Source organism: Spinacia oleracea, chromosome 4, assembly GCF_020520425.1.
Source record: "Spinacia oleracea cultivar Varoflay chromosome 4, BTI_SOV_V1, whole genome shotgun sequence".
NCBI classification, from domain to species: domain Eukaryota; kingdom Viridiplantae; phylum Streptophyta; class Magnoliopsida; order Caryophyllales; family Amaranthaceae; genus Spinacia; species Spinacia oleracea.
In genome coordinates, this window is record NC_079490.1 from 72,246,066 (window position 1) to 72,263,128 (window position 17,063).

At 35.7% G+C, this 17,063-nt stretch overlaps 1 long non-coding RNA gene across 1 annotated transcript; it reads right to left on the reverse strand.

The window, feature by feature from the left end:
* Positions 1-4,888: 4,888 nt before the first annotated feature.
* Positions 4,889-9,701, reverse strand: LOC130459274 (uncharacterized). The gene is made up of 4 exons (XR_008918554.1): positions 9,532-9,701; positions 9,018-9,269; positions 8,870-8,929; positions 4,889-5,139 (listed from the first exon to the last, which is right to left on the reverse strand). It is a non-coding gene; the product is annotated as an uncharacterized lncRNA (long non-coding RNA).
* Between the last annotated feature and the right edge of the window lie 7,362 nt (positions 9,702-17,063).

A 17,063-nucleotide genomic window follows, 5' to 3' on the forward strand; every position in this document is an offset into this window, starting at 1 on the left:
CATCAGGTTCAATGTGAACCAGTTCGATCTCAATGGCTTCAAACGGCTACATCATCTTACTATGTCAGGCCTGCGAGTCAACTACTCATTTCCTTTTCATGCTTTTACTTTGTTTATTTTCTAAAAAACTCCATTGTACTTTGTTGGACTAATGTTCCTTCGAGGGCCTATGATTGAATGAATGAAGTTCTCCTTTTCTCTTTAAAAAATGGTTATAATTTCTGCTATGTCTCTGCATTAAACTAGCTATACGTTATAATTTTGGTTGCTAGGATGAGAAGTTACAAAGTAAAGACCAAAAATATTGCAACGGTTGGTTATATATAAAACTTATATATATACTCCCGCACGCATCGCGTGCTTATAAAACTAGTCTATTTGGTTAGAAGGCGTGAAGAGACAAAGGGTGAAGGAGAACAAATCCAAGATTGCTACATGGGAGAAATTGAAGAAGCAATTGAGGAAACGTTTTGTTCCAACTAACTACAAGCAAAATCAGTATGTTAGATGGTCCACACTCAAACAAGGTGCCATGTCTATGGAGGAGTACATCAAGGAGTTTGAGAAGCTATCCATTGTTTGTGACATAGAAGAAATGGAGGAGCAAAAACTAGGCCGATTCTTAGGAGGCCTAAATGAAGATGTACGTGAGAAAGTAGAGGTGTATCCATACCTTACTTTCGATGAAGCATATAAGGTGGCTATAAAAATTGATAGCCAAAAGAAGAAATCAGTTGCAAGTAAGTCTTATTCAAAGCCATTTAGTACTTCTAAAGCTAATATTAGTACTAGTAACTTTGATAAGAACAAAAAAAACGATTTCATTAAGAAAGATAAGGAGAAAGTTGTAGATGATAAAACCTTAAAAGTGAAGTGTTTTAAGTGTCAAGGTTATGGTCATTACCAATCTGCTTGTCCTACCAAAAGAGTCATGACTATAAGAGATGTAGAGGAAATAGAAGATTTGGAAAAAGAATCTCTTTTAGAGATGGAACATGATAAAAGTGAAAATGAGGAAGAAAACTTGTGTAATCCAGTAATGGAGGGTGAAACTTTGGTTCTTAGGAGATCATTATACTCTAATGTTGTGGCAGAAAATGAGGAACAAAGAGAAACCATTTTTCATTCTAAATGCTTAGTAAATAAGAAGCTATGCACGTTAATCATAGATGGTGGTAGTTGTACTAATGTAGCTTCAACTGAACTTGTAGAGAAGTTAGAATTACCTACTACTAAACATCCACATCCTTATAAACTGAAATGGTTAGATGATGATAGTGAAGTAAGGGTGAAAAATAGAGTTTTAATCACTTTTTCAATTGGAAACTATGAAGATGAAATTCTATGTGATGTGATTCCTATGACTGCTTGTCACATTCTACTTGGTAGACCTTGGCAGTTTGATCGAACAGTTATTCATGAAGGTTCTACTAATGTATGTAAGGTGAATAAGAATGGAAAAATCAAAACCTTATTACCATTACCTCCTTCAAAAATCCGAAACACAAAACCTAAACAAAAAGAAAACCTAGTGTGTGGGAGTGTGTTTTTGGGGAGAAAAAGATTTGAGAGGGAGTTGGAGACCAACCAGATTGTATATATTTTGGTTGTTAAGGCATTTGAACTAGTAAAAGAAAAGATGTGTAACACACCTATTCTAGCTTTAGCTGATTTTACTAAACCTTTTGAAGTGGAGTGTGATGCTAGTGGAATAGGTATTGGAGCTGTTTTCATTCAAAGTGGCAAGCCTATTGCTTATTTTAGTGAGAAGCTTAACAACGCCAAATTAAACTATTCTACCTATGATAAAGAGTTTTATGCTATGGTTAGAGCTCTTAATCATTGGAGTCACTATTTGAGGCCACAAGCTTTTGTTCTTCATTCTGATCATGAATCGTTAAAATACATTCATGGGCAACACAAGCTTAGTGCTCGTCATGCTAAATGGGTAGAATTCTTACAGTCTTTCAATTTTGTTGCTAAATAAAAAGCTGGAAAGGCTAATATTGTAGCAGATGCATTATCTCGAGGCACTTATTGCTTAATATGGGGGATTCCAAGGTACTTGGGTTTGAATTGATCAAAGAGTTCTATGCTCTTGATGAGGAGATGCGTGACCTGTTCGTGGCTACCAAAGATGGTCCAAAAGACCATTATCATCAAATGGAGGGGTTCTTGTTCAAAGGGAACAAACTTTGTGTTCCTAAGTGTCCAGTTCGTGATTTGCTGATTAGAGAAGCTCATGGAGGTGGTTTGGCTGGCCATTTTGGTATTAGCAAAACTATGGTGCTATTACAAGAGCACTTCTCATGGCCTCACATGATCAAAGAAGTTCATGCTGTTCTAGCTCGTTGTGGAGTTTGTCAAAGAGCCAAGAGCACGTTTCATAAGGGGTTGTACACTCCTTTACCAGTTCCAGAGAGACCATGGGAGGATGTTAGCATGGATTTCATTGTAGCACTTCCTAGAACACAAAGAGGGAAAGATTCAATCATGATGGTGGTGGGCCGTTTCTCTAAAATGGCACACTTTGTGCCTTGTCATAAAACAGAAGATGCTATTAATGTTTCTTGTTTATATTTCAGGGAAATTGTTCGTTTACATGGAGTACCAAGAACTATTGTCTCGGATAGAGATAGTAAGTTTTTGAGCCACTTTTGGAGATCCCTATGGAGAATGATGGGTACCAAGTTGCTATTTAGTACTTCATATCACCCTCAAACAGATGGTCAAACTGAAGTGACAAATCGAACTCTAGGCACCTTGCTAAGGGGCTTAGTGAGCAAAACAGGAAAAGATTGGGATGTCAAGCTATGCCATGCGGAGTTTGCATACAATAGATTTCCAACTTTTGCAACAAAATATTCACCATTCGAAGTAGTATATGGGGTAAATCCTTATGTACCCATTGATCTTATTTCTTTGCCTAAAGATTCTTATATTCATGGAGATGCTAGGCAACAAGCTGAAGCTATGGTGAAAGTGCACAAAGAGATACGCACCAACATAGAGAAGGCAAATGAGATGTATAAGAAGAAAGCACACAAGAACCGAAAACCAAGGGTGTTTTCTCCTGGAGATTTGGTGTGGATTCACTTAAGAAAGGAGAGATTTCCAAGCAAAAGGAAGCACAAACTCATGCCTAGATCTGAAGGGCCTTTCAAAGTCCTTGAGAGGTATGGAGATAATGCTTATAAGATAGATCTTCCTGGAGAATATAGTGTGGCAGAAACATTCAATATAGGTGATTTATCCCCTTACTTAGAAGATGAAGATGTGCAAGAATTGAGGACAATTCCTTTTGAAGAAGGGGAGGATGATGTAAAATCAGATGCCAATCCACAAGTGTTGCTAAGTACTAATCTTAATCACAATAAAGAAGAGATCCATGGCCTAAGGATTAGCACTAGTGTGCTCGTATTAAGCAACGAAGGAAATGACGCTAAGTAGGTGAAGCAAGGAGCTCCTGATGGGTGTTGGTAAGTACGGAAGCATTTTGGGACGTGTAAAGCAAGGTATAATAAGCTCACAGCTTATTCATAAAGGTGCTTAAGCTAGTTGCAGAATTTGGGCCAATTCTAAGCTTTCCTTCCTAGCTAGGAAAGCTTCCCATTTGCTTAACACAAAAGAAGCCTTCCTTCTATTCTGATTTGGGCAGGAGGCTTTTTGCAGCAAATCAATGATTTCTTTTCTTGGTTGGAGATGTCTTAATGTATAGGAAATGTTCTTATAGGTTCCCTACTTTACATATTCGTCCAATGAAGATAAGGAAGCAAGCAAGTGGAAGGTGGGCTGATTTCACTTAGTTTTAGGAGATATTTTGTAATTTCTTTGCTTTATTTATTTCCTTAGTGTGTAAGGCTTAGTTTCTGATGAATTAAGCCTTTTAGCTCATGTAATATATATATATATATATATATATATATATATATATATATATATATATATATATATATATATATATATATATATATATATATATATATATATATATATATATATATATGTAAGCTTGGGTATCAAAGAAGAGAGATTTTAAAAGTTGAAAAACATTGTTATAAACCGTTGTGTTTAAAGATTAAAAACTCGGTGTTTTTATTCTAACTTGCACGAATCTCTTGGGAGGTAAAACTACAAGAATTCAATCCAATTAACAAGATTTGAGAGTGATTCACTTATTTTGTTAATTAAACTCTTTTTAGTTTAGGTTGAGAGTGATTCACTTCCTTAATTAAAAACAGAATACTTTGCCTTAAGAGTGATTCTTTAAGCTTGTATTCAAACCTATCTTAAACACTATTCTTCAATGAGTTGTGTTTGTTGCAGAATCAATAGTCTTGGGAATTTCATGCAAACGAACAATCTCTTTATAATACAAATCAGCCACATTACAAGCATCATCCGTTTTGTGACAAACAACAAAGTGAGCCATCTTGCACTAGTAGAAAAAACCCTTATTGCAGCGGGCTTTTAGACCCCTGTTGCAGCGTACATCGTATGCTGCAACTGGGGGGCCTGCAACAAGTCTGAACTTGTTGCAGCGTACAAGTTCGCTGCAAAAAGTGATTTGTTGCAGCGGGCTTTTAGATGTACGCTGCAACAAGTGCCAAAAAATTGGCAAAAATTTGGACTTGTTGCAGCGTACATATATATGTACGCTGCAAAAGACTCAACTTTTTGCAGCGTACATTTATTTGTACGCTGCAACAAGTCTAAATTTTTGCGAAATTTTTTTCCCTTGTTGCAGCGTACAATATATATGTACGCTGCAACAAAGCACTTTTGGCGGGAAAATTCTAATTTTGTTTAGGGATACCTAGAGTGTCTTGCACCAAATATAGAAACCTGTCAAAACAATAATAGAATAACGCAACCTGTATAACAAATATAAAAACAACAACTGGAGTTTTGTATACTATATATCCCAAAACCAAATTAAGTGCACATATTACATTTAAATATATGTTCCAATTTCAACATAAACATACATTTTAATATAAAATTTATTCTATAACAACTAAACCAACTCGATCAAGCGCGCTAAAGCCAATAATAAATACTTGCTGGTAAAAAACTTGGCCCATTGCTCACGAACCACATCAAATTCCTCGCATAAGGCGCAATCCTCGGAGTGTAGACCTTTACAAAAACAGAAATTTAAATTAAACATTAGATTAAATACAAATTAAATATCACATTTTAACATTCAAGAAACTAATGACAATGTCCTAATAGTCTAAAATGAGTCCTTAGGTTCTTTAGTTCAAAGTTAGGAGCGAAAATGTCATTTTAGCCTAAATATGACCTATAATGACCCAATGAGCCTATAGGTGCATAAATAGATTGGAACGAGTCTTAGATCGTTAAAATTATGCATATTAAACATGTAATAAGTTTTAAATGAGTCCTTAGGTTCTTTATTTTAAAGTTGGGAGCGAAAATGCCTTATTTTAGCCTAGATATGACCTATAACGATCAAACAAGCATTAAATGGGTATAAGTAGATTAGAATAAGTCCTAGAAACTCAAAACTAAGCTTATTAATCATATAATAATTTAAAAATGAGTCCTTAGGTTCTTAAGTTCAAAGTTGGGAGCGAAAATGTCATTTTAGCCTAAATATGACCTAAAACGACACAATGAGCCTTAAATGGGCATAAATGGATTGGAATGAGTCCTAGAAAGTTAAAACTAGAATATAAAACATTTAGTAGGTTTTAAATGAGTCCTTAGGTTCTTTAGTTCATAGTTGGGAGCGAAAATGTCATTTTAGCCTAAATATGACCTACAACGACCTAATGAGCCTTAAAGGTGCATAAATAGATTGGAACGAGTCTTATAAAGTTAAAATTATGCATATTAAACATGTATTAAGTTTAAAATGAGTGCTTAGGTTCTTTATTTTAAAGTTGGGAGCGAAAATGCCTTATTTTAGCCTAGATATGACCTATAACGATCAAACAAGCATTAAATGGGTATAAGTAGATTAGAATAAGTCCTAGAAACTCAAAACTAAGCTTATTAATCATATAATAATTTAAAAATGAGTCCTTAGGTTCTTAAGTTCAAAGTTGGGAGCGAAAATGTCATTTTAACCTAAATATGACCTAAAACGACACAATGAGCCTTAAATGGGCATAAATGGATTGGAATGAGTCTTAGAAAGTTAAAACTAGAATATAAAACATTTAGTAGGTTTTAAATGAGTACTTAGGTTCTAAAAGTTCATAGTTGGGAGCGAAAATGTCATTTTAGCCTAAATATGACCTACAACGACCTAATGAGCCTTAAAGGTGCATAAATAGATTGGAACGAGTCTTATAAAGTTAAAATTATGCATATTAAACATGTATTAAGTTTAAAATGAGTGCTTAGGTTCTTTATTTTAAAGTTGGGAGCGAAAATGCCTTATTTCAGCCTAGATATGACCTATAACGATCAAACAAGCATTAAATGGGTATAAGTAGATTAGAATAAGTCCTAGAAACTCAAAACTAAGCTTATTAATCATATAATAATTTAAAAATGAGTCCTTAGGTTCTTAAGTTCAAAGTTGGGAGCGAAAATGTCATTTTAACCTAAATATGACCTAAAACGACACAATGAGCCTTAAATGGGCATAAATGGATTGGAATGAGTCCTAGAAAGTTAAAACTAGGATATAAAACATTTAGTAGGTTTAAAATGAGTCCTTAGGTTCTTTAGTTCATAGTTGGGAGCGAAAATGTCATTTTAGCCTAAATATGACCTACAACGACCTAATGAGCCTTAAAGGTGCATAAATAGATTGGAACGAGTCTTATAAAGTTAAAATTATGCATATTAAACATGTATTAAGTTTAAAATGAGTGCTTAGGTTCTTTATTTTAAAGTTAGGGGCGAAAATGCCTCATTTTAGCCTAAATATGACCTATAACGATCAAACAAGCATTAAATGTGCATAAATAGATTAGAATAAGTCTTAGAAACTTAAAACTAAGCATATTAATCATATAATAAGTTTAAAATGAGTCATTAGGTTCTTAAGTTCAAAGTTGGGAGCGAAAATGGCACTTTAGCCTAAATATGACCTACAACGACCTAATGAGCCTTAAAGGTGCATAAATAGATTGGAACGAGTCTTATAAAGTTAAAATTATGCATATTAAACATGTATTAAGTTTAAAATGAGTGCTTAGGTTCTTTATTTTAAAGTTGGGAGCGAAAATGCCTCATTTTAGCCTAAATATGACCTATAACGATAAAACAAACATTAAATGTGCATAAATAGATTAAAATAAGTCTTAGAAACTTAAAACTAAGCATATTTATCATATAATAAGTTTAAAATGAGTCATTAGGTTCTTAAGTTCAAAGTTGGGAGCGAAAATGTCATTTTAGCCTAAATATGATCTATAACGACACAATGAGCCTTAAATGTGCATAAATGGATTGGAATGAGTCCTAGAAAGTTAAAAATAAGCATATAAAACATTTAGTAAGTTTAAAATGAGTCCTTACGTTCTTTGGTTCATAGTTGGGAGCGAAAATGTCATTTTAGCCTAAATATGTCCTATAACGACCAAACAAGCCTTACATGTGTATAAGTAGTTAGAATAAGTCTTAGAAACTTAAAACTAAGCATATTAAACATCTAATAAGTTTAAAATAAGTCCTTAGGTTCTTTATTTTAAAGTTGGGAGCGAAAATACCTTATTTTATCCTAAATATGACCTACAACGATAAAACAAGCATTAAATGTGCATAAATAGATTATAATAAGTCTAAGAAACTTAAAACTAAGCATATTTATCATATAATAAGTTTAAAATGAGCTATTAGGTTCTTAAGTTCAAAGTTGGGAGCGAAAATGTCATTTTAGCCTGGGGTTGGATAATTTTAAACACATACTAATTCCAAAATATGCTAAACCAAATAGATTGGATTAAGTCTTGGAAAGTTGAAACTAATCATATGAATCATGTATTTAAGTTTGACATGAGTTTTTAGGTTCGTTAGTTCAAAGTTGGGAACGAAAGTGACATTTTAGCCTATATATGACCTATAACGGCAAAAGAAGTCTCGAATGTGCAGAGATAGATTGGAACGAGTGTTGGAAATTTAAAACTAATCATATTAATCATGTAATAAGTTTGAAATGAATCCTTAGGTTATCTAGTTATGAATTGGGAGCGAAAATGACTTATTTTAGCCTAACTATGACCTATAACGACCAAAGTCTCAAATGTGCATACATAGATTAGAATGAGTTTTATAAAGTTAATACTATGCATATTAATCATGTAATAAGAATAAAATGAGTCATTAGGTTCGTTAGTTCAAAGTTGGGAGCGAAAAATGTCATTTTAGCCTAATTATGACCTATAATGGCCAAACAAGTCTCAAATGTGCATAAATAGATTGGATTGAGTCTTGGAAAGTTAAAGTTAATCATATAAATCATATAGTAAGTTTGAAATGAGTTCTTAGGTTCATTAGTTCAAAGTTGGGAGCGAAAATGTCATTTTAGCCTAAATATGACCTATATAGCCAAACAAGTCTCAAATGTACATAAATAGATTGGATTGAGTCTTGGAAAGTTACAACTAATCATATGCCTATTTCCACCCAAATCCAAGAACAACCTATGCCTATTTCCAAAAAAGAAAAAGGGAGGGAAAGAAAAAGAAAGATAATACAAGAGCATGTTAAAGACCAAAAAATAAAAACAAGTAGAAACTTAGCCGATTTTCATATTAGCTTTATGACTTATTTTTTCCCCACATGGAATCCTTCTTCAGCTAATTCCATTAATTAATTAAATGAGAAAACAAATTAAATAATTAACCAACACCAAAGTACATGCAAGAAACAAAATTAGATGTCTTACTTTTTTCCTCAACCGGCTTTTCCTTGCTGCCTCACGGTTCTGAGCAAGCCTTCGTAGAGTCTATAATAATAAATCTTTAAAGATGTTACAAAAATGAAGCTACAAGATGTCAAATAGCATGAAAAGAGAAGAGTGAACAACTTCTAACCTTATGATCAGTCTACTTCGATTTGTCACTCGAATGATAATGACATTGCTTCTGCCCCCACCGTCTCTGAGCTTCCATCGTCACGAAATACAACCAGGCCTTTATTGAGTTTGTCGTCCCAAGATTCAAGTTCAGCCTCTCTCCAAATGCTAGCTCCATTCCCTGAAACTGCCAAAATGCTAGCTCCTACAAATGGCTGCCCCCAACTAGGTGACACATACTTCTTCAGGGAAGACAGGGACATTAGTGTTCCTGTAGCAGATAACAATACAATATTTAGGTAAGATAACAGCTGGAATTACCAAAATGGCCTGCAATATATATATATGGGGATTTTGAACTACATATTGGAAATCTACAAGTAAAGAATCTGGAAACAGATGCAGAGATTGTACTTTTATATCACAAAAGAAGATTAGTACGTAAACCTGGAAAATCTAGATTGGTCAAATAGACAAAACAAATCACTGATGACTGAAATAAGACACTAAAACAAGAATAAACAGAGGTTTACATTATTATCTTGGTCGATTATACGAAATGCTTTCATTAATTCTTCCTTAGTGTCTCTTTCTCCGATTTTAGCAGTCATCATGTGACAAAATTCATCGAAATCAATGGCACCACTTCCATCCTTGTCAACATCCGCAATCATTTGATTGATTTGTTGAAATAACACAAAAAGTCAAGCACAGTAGCTGTTATAACAAACCGCAGTCCCCTTAATCAATTACCTTTCCCTTCCTTTATTGCAACCAGAGCAAAAATGGTGAGTAAATATAATCTATAAAAAGGATACCTTAAATGTGCAAAAGCCAGAAGGATGAAAATCATTAGAAAACTCAATAATCAAAAGTTCGAAACCATAATTTTGAACAATTAAAGACAATTAATCAAGTCCAACAACGGATTTTTACAAGAATTGGACCACCTAAGCAATGATCAATTTCCAACAATTCAACCAAATCAACATGCAAAGCACTCAATTTTTTTATTTGCAAATTGCAATGTGTCATATCTCACCATTTGTTCCAGCAATGCACCACTAGATTCTCTCTCCAATTTGAAGCAATAAACCATTTCACCCATTTTCCCCAAATGTACTTTCCCAATTTAATCCGATCTTTAAAATCGGTATTGTCTGGAACAAACCCTAATTTCAATTCAATCCAATATTAAGCTATTTCACCAAATTAACAAAACCCAGAAAATCAAATCAACTACTAACAGACTGCTAACCCAATTAATCCTAAAATAGATCAAAACCCAAAATCAGAACAATTGATTATAACATCTAAATCCGACCAACTTCAGCAATCAAAATACCCACAAATTTCTAGCTGAAATTAATGTAAAATGGCGTATAAGCACGAGAAAACAAGACCCACAAAATTTCAGATAAAATTAAATGAAAATAAAGAGAACCCAGAAACATACTGTTGGGCTTCTTGCCACCGGAGCAAGGCGGACAAAACCAGGAGCCTTTAGGAACAGCAGCCAGAATAGGCTTAAGACAATATAAATGGTAGCCTCGATCGCAACCGTCGCAGAGCAATAAATCAGGAGCATTCTTCCCAGATCCACACTCCTCACCCAATTTCAACAATTACTTGCAAAAAACCCAAAAAAACCACGAATTAGAGAGAGAAAGAGAGCAGATGAAGAAGAAGAAGAATGAGGAGGTGAGAGAGTACGCAGGGAAAGCTGAGGGAAGAAGAGGGAGTACTGAGCGTGGAAATGGTCCTTAGGTTTGAGATGAAATGTTTTTCTTAATTAGCTTTGCAGCGAAAATTTTTTATTGCAGGGGGCTTTTATCTGTACGCTGCAAAATAAATGGGCTATTGCAGGGGGCTTTTACTTTGTACGCTGCAAAAAACTCTCTTGCTGCGGGCAATTAATTTGTACGCTGCAACAACCCTTTATAAAGTTTGACCCGCGTTGACCTACTGGTTGTTGAAGCGTATTATTACATGTACGCTGCAACAAGGGGGTTGCAACAGGGGTTTTTTCTACTAGTGTTGGAAAATCTATCAAAAACGACCATAATAGCATCCTTACCTCTTTGAGTACGAGGCAAAGCCACTATAAAATCCATAGAAGCATCTTCCCAAGGACGAACCGGAACTGGTAATGGTGAGTACAAACCGGGCTTGAAAGAACTCTTGCCATCACCTTCATCCATGACCGTATCATCCCCTCCCCCTTTAAAAGGAATTGACCTCAATTCAGCAAGTCCATCATCATTAAGATAGGGTGAGAGATCACCTACATTGAAAGTAGCATGGACACCCTAATCTCCCAGAAGCTCGATCTTGTAAGCATTATCATTCACACGTGCAACCACCTTTTAAGGACCTTCAACCCTAGGCATAAGCTTGTTCTTGCGTTTGCTTGGAAAACGCTCTTTCCTCAAATGAACCCAAACCAAATCACCTTCGACAAACACAAGAGGCTTGCGATTGTTACTTGATTTCTGTTTATAAGAGGCATTGATAGCTTCAATACGGTCACAAACTTGTTGGTGCAATTTCATCATAGATTTCAACTTGGCATCAGCATCTTTGTGAACCAACTCATCTTTTGGCAATGGAATCAGATCCAATGGAAAATATGGATTAATCCCATATACCACTTCAAATGGAGAATGACCAATAGCATAAGTAGGAGAACGATTATAAGAAAATTCAGCGTGAGCAAGTTTGACATCCCAATCCTTTTGCGTCTTACTTACCAACCCTCGTAACAACGTTCCCAAGGTTCGATTTGTAACCTCCGTTTGCCCATCAGTTTGAGGGTGATGTTAAGTGCTAAACAACAATTTGGTTCCCACCTTTCTCCACAATGTATTCCAAAAGTAACTCAAAAACTTGGAATCACGATCCGAAACAATAGTCTTGGGAATTCCTTGCAAACGAACAATATCTTTATAATACAAATCAGCCACATTACAATCCGTTTTGTGACAAGCAACAAAGTGAGCCATCTTGGAAAATCTATCAACAACGACCATGATAGCATCCTTACCTCTTTGAGTACGAGGAAAAGCCACTATGAAATCCATAGAAACATCTTCCCAAGGACGAATCAGAACTGGTAATGGTGAATACAAACCGGGCTTAAAAGAACTCTTGGCCATATGACAAGTCACGCACTTACCCACAATGTTCGTTAAATCGCCCAACATTTTAGGCCAAAAGAAATGCTCCCTCGATATCTCCAAGGTAAGCTATGCCAAAGTGACCAGCCAACCCTCCACCATGAGCCTCACGAACTAGTAGCTCACGAATTGAGTGCTTGGGAATACAAAGACGATTGCCTTTGAAAAGAAACCCATCTTGCAACATGTACTCTCCATAGGCACCAACTGCACATTTCTCAAATGCAACTCCAAAGTCACCATCAGTCTTTCAAGGTCTCAAACCCCAATAGAAGAACATCAAGTGTAGCAAGCAAAGTATATCTCCGTGATAATGCATCAGCCACCACTTCGAAGAAAAATGAAAGGATTGCAAGAACTCAACCCATTAAGCATGCCTTTGACTCAATTTTTGTTGCCCATTAATATACTTCAAAGATTCATGGTCAGAATGCAAGACAAAGTGACTAGAATACAAATAATCACTCCAATGATCCAAAGCTCTAACAATGGCATATAACTCTTTATCATAACTGCAATAAATCAAACGAGCACCCCCTAACTTTTCCAAAAAATAAGCTATGGGACGCTTGCCTTGGATCAAAACAACACCAATTCCCACACCACTAGCATCACACTCGTCCTCGAAAGGTTGAGAAAAATCCGGCAATGCCAAAATAGGAGCAGCACAGAAACGCTCCTTAATTACATCAAATGCCTTTGAGCGTCCTCTCCCCACACAAACGCACATTTCTTCAAACAACTAGTGATAGGAATAGTAATTGTACTGAAATCACAAATAAAACGTCTATAAAATGAAGCAAGACCATGAAATGAACGCACCTCACTTATAGTTTTAGGACTAGGCCATGATTTGATAGCCTCGATCTTGGACTGATCCACGGACACCCCATCCTTCGAAACCACATAGACCAAGAATACCACATTATCAACAAGGAATGAACACTTCTCTAGCTTCCCATAGAGCTTTTGAGCTCTAAGGGTTTCAAAAACATCCTTCAAATGAATCAGATGCTCCTCTTCGTTCTTACTATACACACCAAGATGTCATCGAGATATACCACAACGAATCTGCCCAAAAATGATTTAAGCACTTCGTTCATTAGCCTCATAAACGTACTAGGAGCATTAGTGAGACCAAATGGCATGACGGTCCATTCATACAAACCATGTTTTGACTTGAAAGCCGTTTTCCACTCATCTCCTTCACGCATCCGAATCTGATGATAACCACTCCGCAATACAATTTTTGAGAACAACTTCGAACCATGGAGCTCATCTAACATATCATCAAGTCTCGGAATTGGAAAACGATACTTGATGGTAATGTTATTCACAGCCCCACTATCAACACACATACGCCATGTCCCATCTTTCTTAGGCACAAGCAACACCGGAACACCACATGGACTCAAGCTTTTTCTAACATAGCCTCGACTCACAAGTTCATCAATTGGTTTTTGCAACTCCTTTGTTTCCTCCGGATTGCAACGATAAGCAGCCTTATTAGGCAAAGAAGTCCCTGGAACAAGATCAATTTGATGTTCAATACCATGAATAGGAGGCAAACCTGGTGGTAATTCGTCGGGAAATACATCCTTGAACTCAAAAAGCAACTCGGCAATGGGACTGCCTTCTTTCCAATTTTGGCCTTCGATTGAACTTTCCTTAGCCACAAAGCAAATACACCAACTCTCCAAGATCTAGAGCTTGTCCAATCTCTCGTTCACTAGCCAACATGGTGAGATGCGACTTCTTTTTTTGTTGCACACTGATGGATGGAACCGCTTGTGATGACATAGACTTTAGCACAATCTTCTTGCCTTTGTCTCTCAACTCATACTCGTTGCTTCTCCCCTTGTGAACCATGTCCCTATCAAACTGCCAAGGACGACCCAACAAAATATGACAAGCATCCATAGGAATAACATCTCAAAAAACTCTCATCCACATACGAACCCATAGTCAAACCAACCCTTACTTGTTTCGACACCTTCACACTATTGCCATCATCGAGCCAATGGAGTGCATATGGCCTAGGATGGGCTATAGTGATTAAGCCTAATTTTGAAACCATCTCACTAGAAGCAACATTGGTGCAACTCCTTCCATCAACAATCACACTGCACCACTTATCTTTCACTAGACATTTAGTATGAAACAACTAATCTCGTTGGTCCACCATCAAGTATCGTTTTCCAATTCCGAGACTTGATGATATGTTAGATGAGCTCCATGGTTCTAAGTTGTTCTCAAAATTGATTTGCGGAGTGGTTATCATCAGATTTGGATGCGTGAAGGAGATGAGTGGAAAACGGCTTTCAAGACAAAACATGGTTTGTATGTATGGACCGTCATGCCATTTGGTCTCACTAATGCTCCTAGTACGTTTATGAGGCCCATGAACGAAGTGATTAAATCATTTTTGGGCAGATTCGTTGTGGTATATCTCGATGACATCTCGTTGTATAGTAAGAACGAAGAGGAGCATCTGATTCATTTGAGGGATGTTTTTGAAATCCTTAGAGCTCAAAAGCTCTATGGGAAACTAGAGAAGTGTTCGTTCCTTGTTGATAATGTGGTATTCTTGGTCTATGTGGTTTCGAAGGATGGGGTGTCCGTGGATCAGTCCAAGATCGAGGCTATCAAATCATGGCCTAGTCCTAAAACTATAAGTGAGGTACGTTCATTTCATGGTCTTGCTTCATTTTATAGACGTTTTTTTCGTGATTTCAGTACCATTACTATTCCTATAGTAATAATAATGTATTGAGTTAAAGACTCATGTATAACCAATGGTTAACAACCAATTTTCTTTTGATTCGATAATGAACCAGACTCATTGGATGTTGTCATTCAAAGTGAACTTTAGGGACTTTGTAAGCGTAACAAAGTAAGAAGATCAAGCAAAGAGTAAAATCTTTAGGACTATAAGAAAACGTGCTAGAAAGGATAGGAAAGGGGAACAAAAGAAATGAATTCAAGATTCAATTTCTACCTTGAAGTTTATGTTAAAGAGAAACGACATAGCAAATAAACTCCTATGGTATTAGATTACCGCTTGAGGTTCTAACTCTTGTTAAGAACTCAAATTCCGGGAGCTAAGTCTGGTTACTTGACCTACAAGTGGGAAATGAAGCAAAGTTTTGCTACATTAATTGTAGGGTCATCATGTTTGTTTTAAAGTCCTTCTAAAGGCTGGAACTTAATGGTATTATGTTCCATTAATCATCATAATCAATTTCTGTATGGACAATGGAAAGACTCACATTCAAAGTAAACAAAAAAATTCGTTGAGTGTTTATTTGAATGAAATGGTCATTTAAGGGTTGAGTCATATGATTGATTAATAAACAAACGAATCTCTTCACACTCAAACTTCAGAAGGTTCAAATCAAACACTTTGATTTGTGTTCCACATATCTTTGGCAATGTCATACGACCATATCAACAAGTCAACATTCTAAGTTTCCATGGCATGGATTTCTGAAAGTTGGTTAACATAAGACACGTAGGTCTTCCTTGTTGAACATGACATAGAAATGGACTATTGTTAGAAGTTTCTAGACAATGAAGTTCATGGGCCAAAGATGGATTTTATGACCTACCTATTTCACAAGAATTTGAGAAAATATGGCTATATTTACTCAAAGTGAAATATGTGAAATACTTCAATGTAATTCACAAAAGGGTATAAAACCAACTTGGCAAGAATTTTGGAACATCTAGGCTAGGGTCAAGGTGATGTTTGAATAAGCCAAGAAAGATTATCTAGATTGTTTATATGGCAATATGACAATTGAAGCTCCATAAGAATATGGTATGTCCAAATGGAGAAATCGGAATCTATTTCGATTAACGATAATCACGACTATTTTCCTATATAGTTTCTAAATGATACTCTCAGGTGACTTTCACACTAAACAAAGTTGTCAAAGCTAAAGATAAGATGTCATAAGGATTGAAATTCGGTTCAGTACATCTTTTCAGTACATATATATCTAGGGTTGTCAAACCCAATGGGAGTTAGTGTTTACATCAAATAAACTCAATAATAGATATATGTTTCTTTATGAGCGACTCATAGAAAAAAAAAAGGTATTGATTCTACCACAAATCTGAGAACATATAGTTGTTGTTCTAGATAATGTCTTTTAGGAAACCATCATATTTCCAAAAAGGCAAGTGGGAGAAAAATGACCTCGAATGAACTTCGAGTCAAACAACAAACAAATGTAGGATACTTAGGAGTCTTAGCTCAATACTTAGAAGCCTTTGGAAGAGCTTCATGAAGACTTTAGAAGTGCTTCAAGAGAATCCTAATACTCAAAGGACTTGAGTAATGTCTTTATAGACACTAACGTTTGAAGTTCAATACCTAGGTAAATCGTATAAGGAATAGAATTCAACCAAGATAGATACATAGATATCTTGAGGAATGAAAACTATGAAGACTTTGGAAAGTGCTTCAAAAACATACGACTTACAGGTCAGCTACGACGAATTAAAAATTCCCAAGTATGGTTTGAGGCCATCAGAAACATAAGTATGGTTCGAGGCCATACAAAATGGTTTGAGGCCATTTCATCCAAAGTACCTTCATCTTAAAGAATCAAATCTATGATTTGGTTGATTTGCATAAAGGGTTCACTCCCATTAGTTGCAAACATGTTTTCTAAACGTAGAACGTTGATTTGCATAAAGGGTTCACTCCCATTGGTTGCAAACATGTTTTCTAAACATACATCGTTGTTTTGCATAAAGGGTTTACTCCCATTGGTTGCAAACATGTTTTCAAAACATACAGAGATGATATTGTATACACATACAAAAGAGAAGCTAGATTGGTGGTTAAAGATTGTAAACAACTTCACGGCGTTGATAATGTT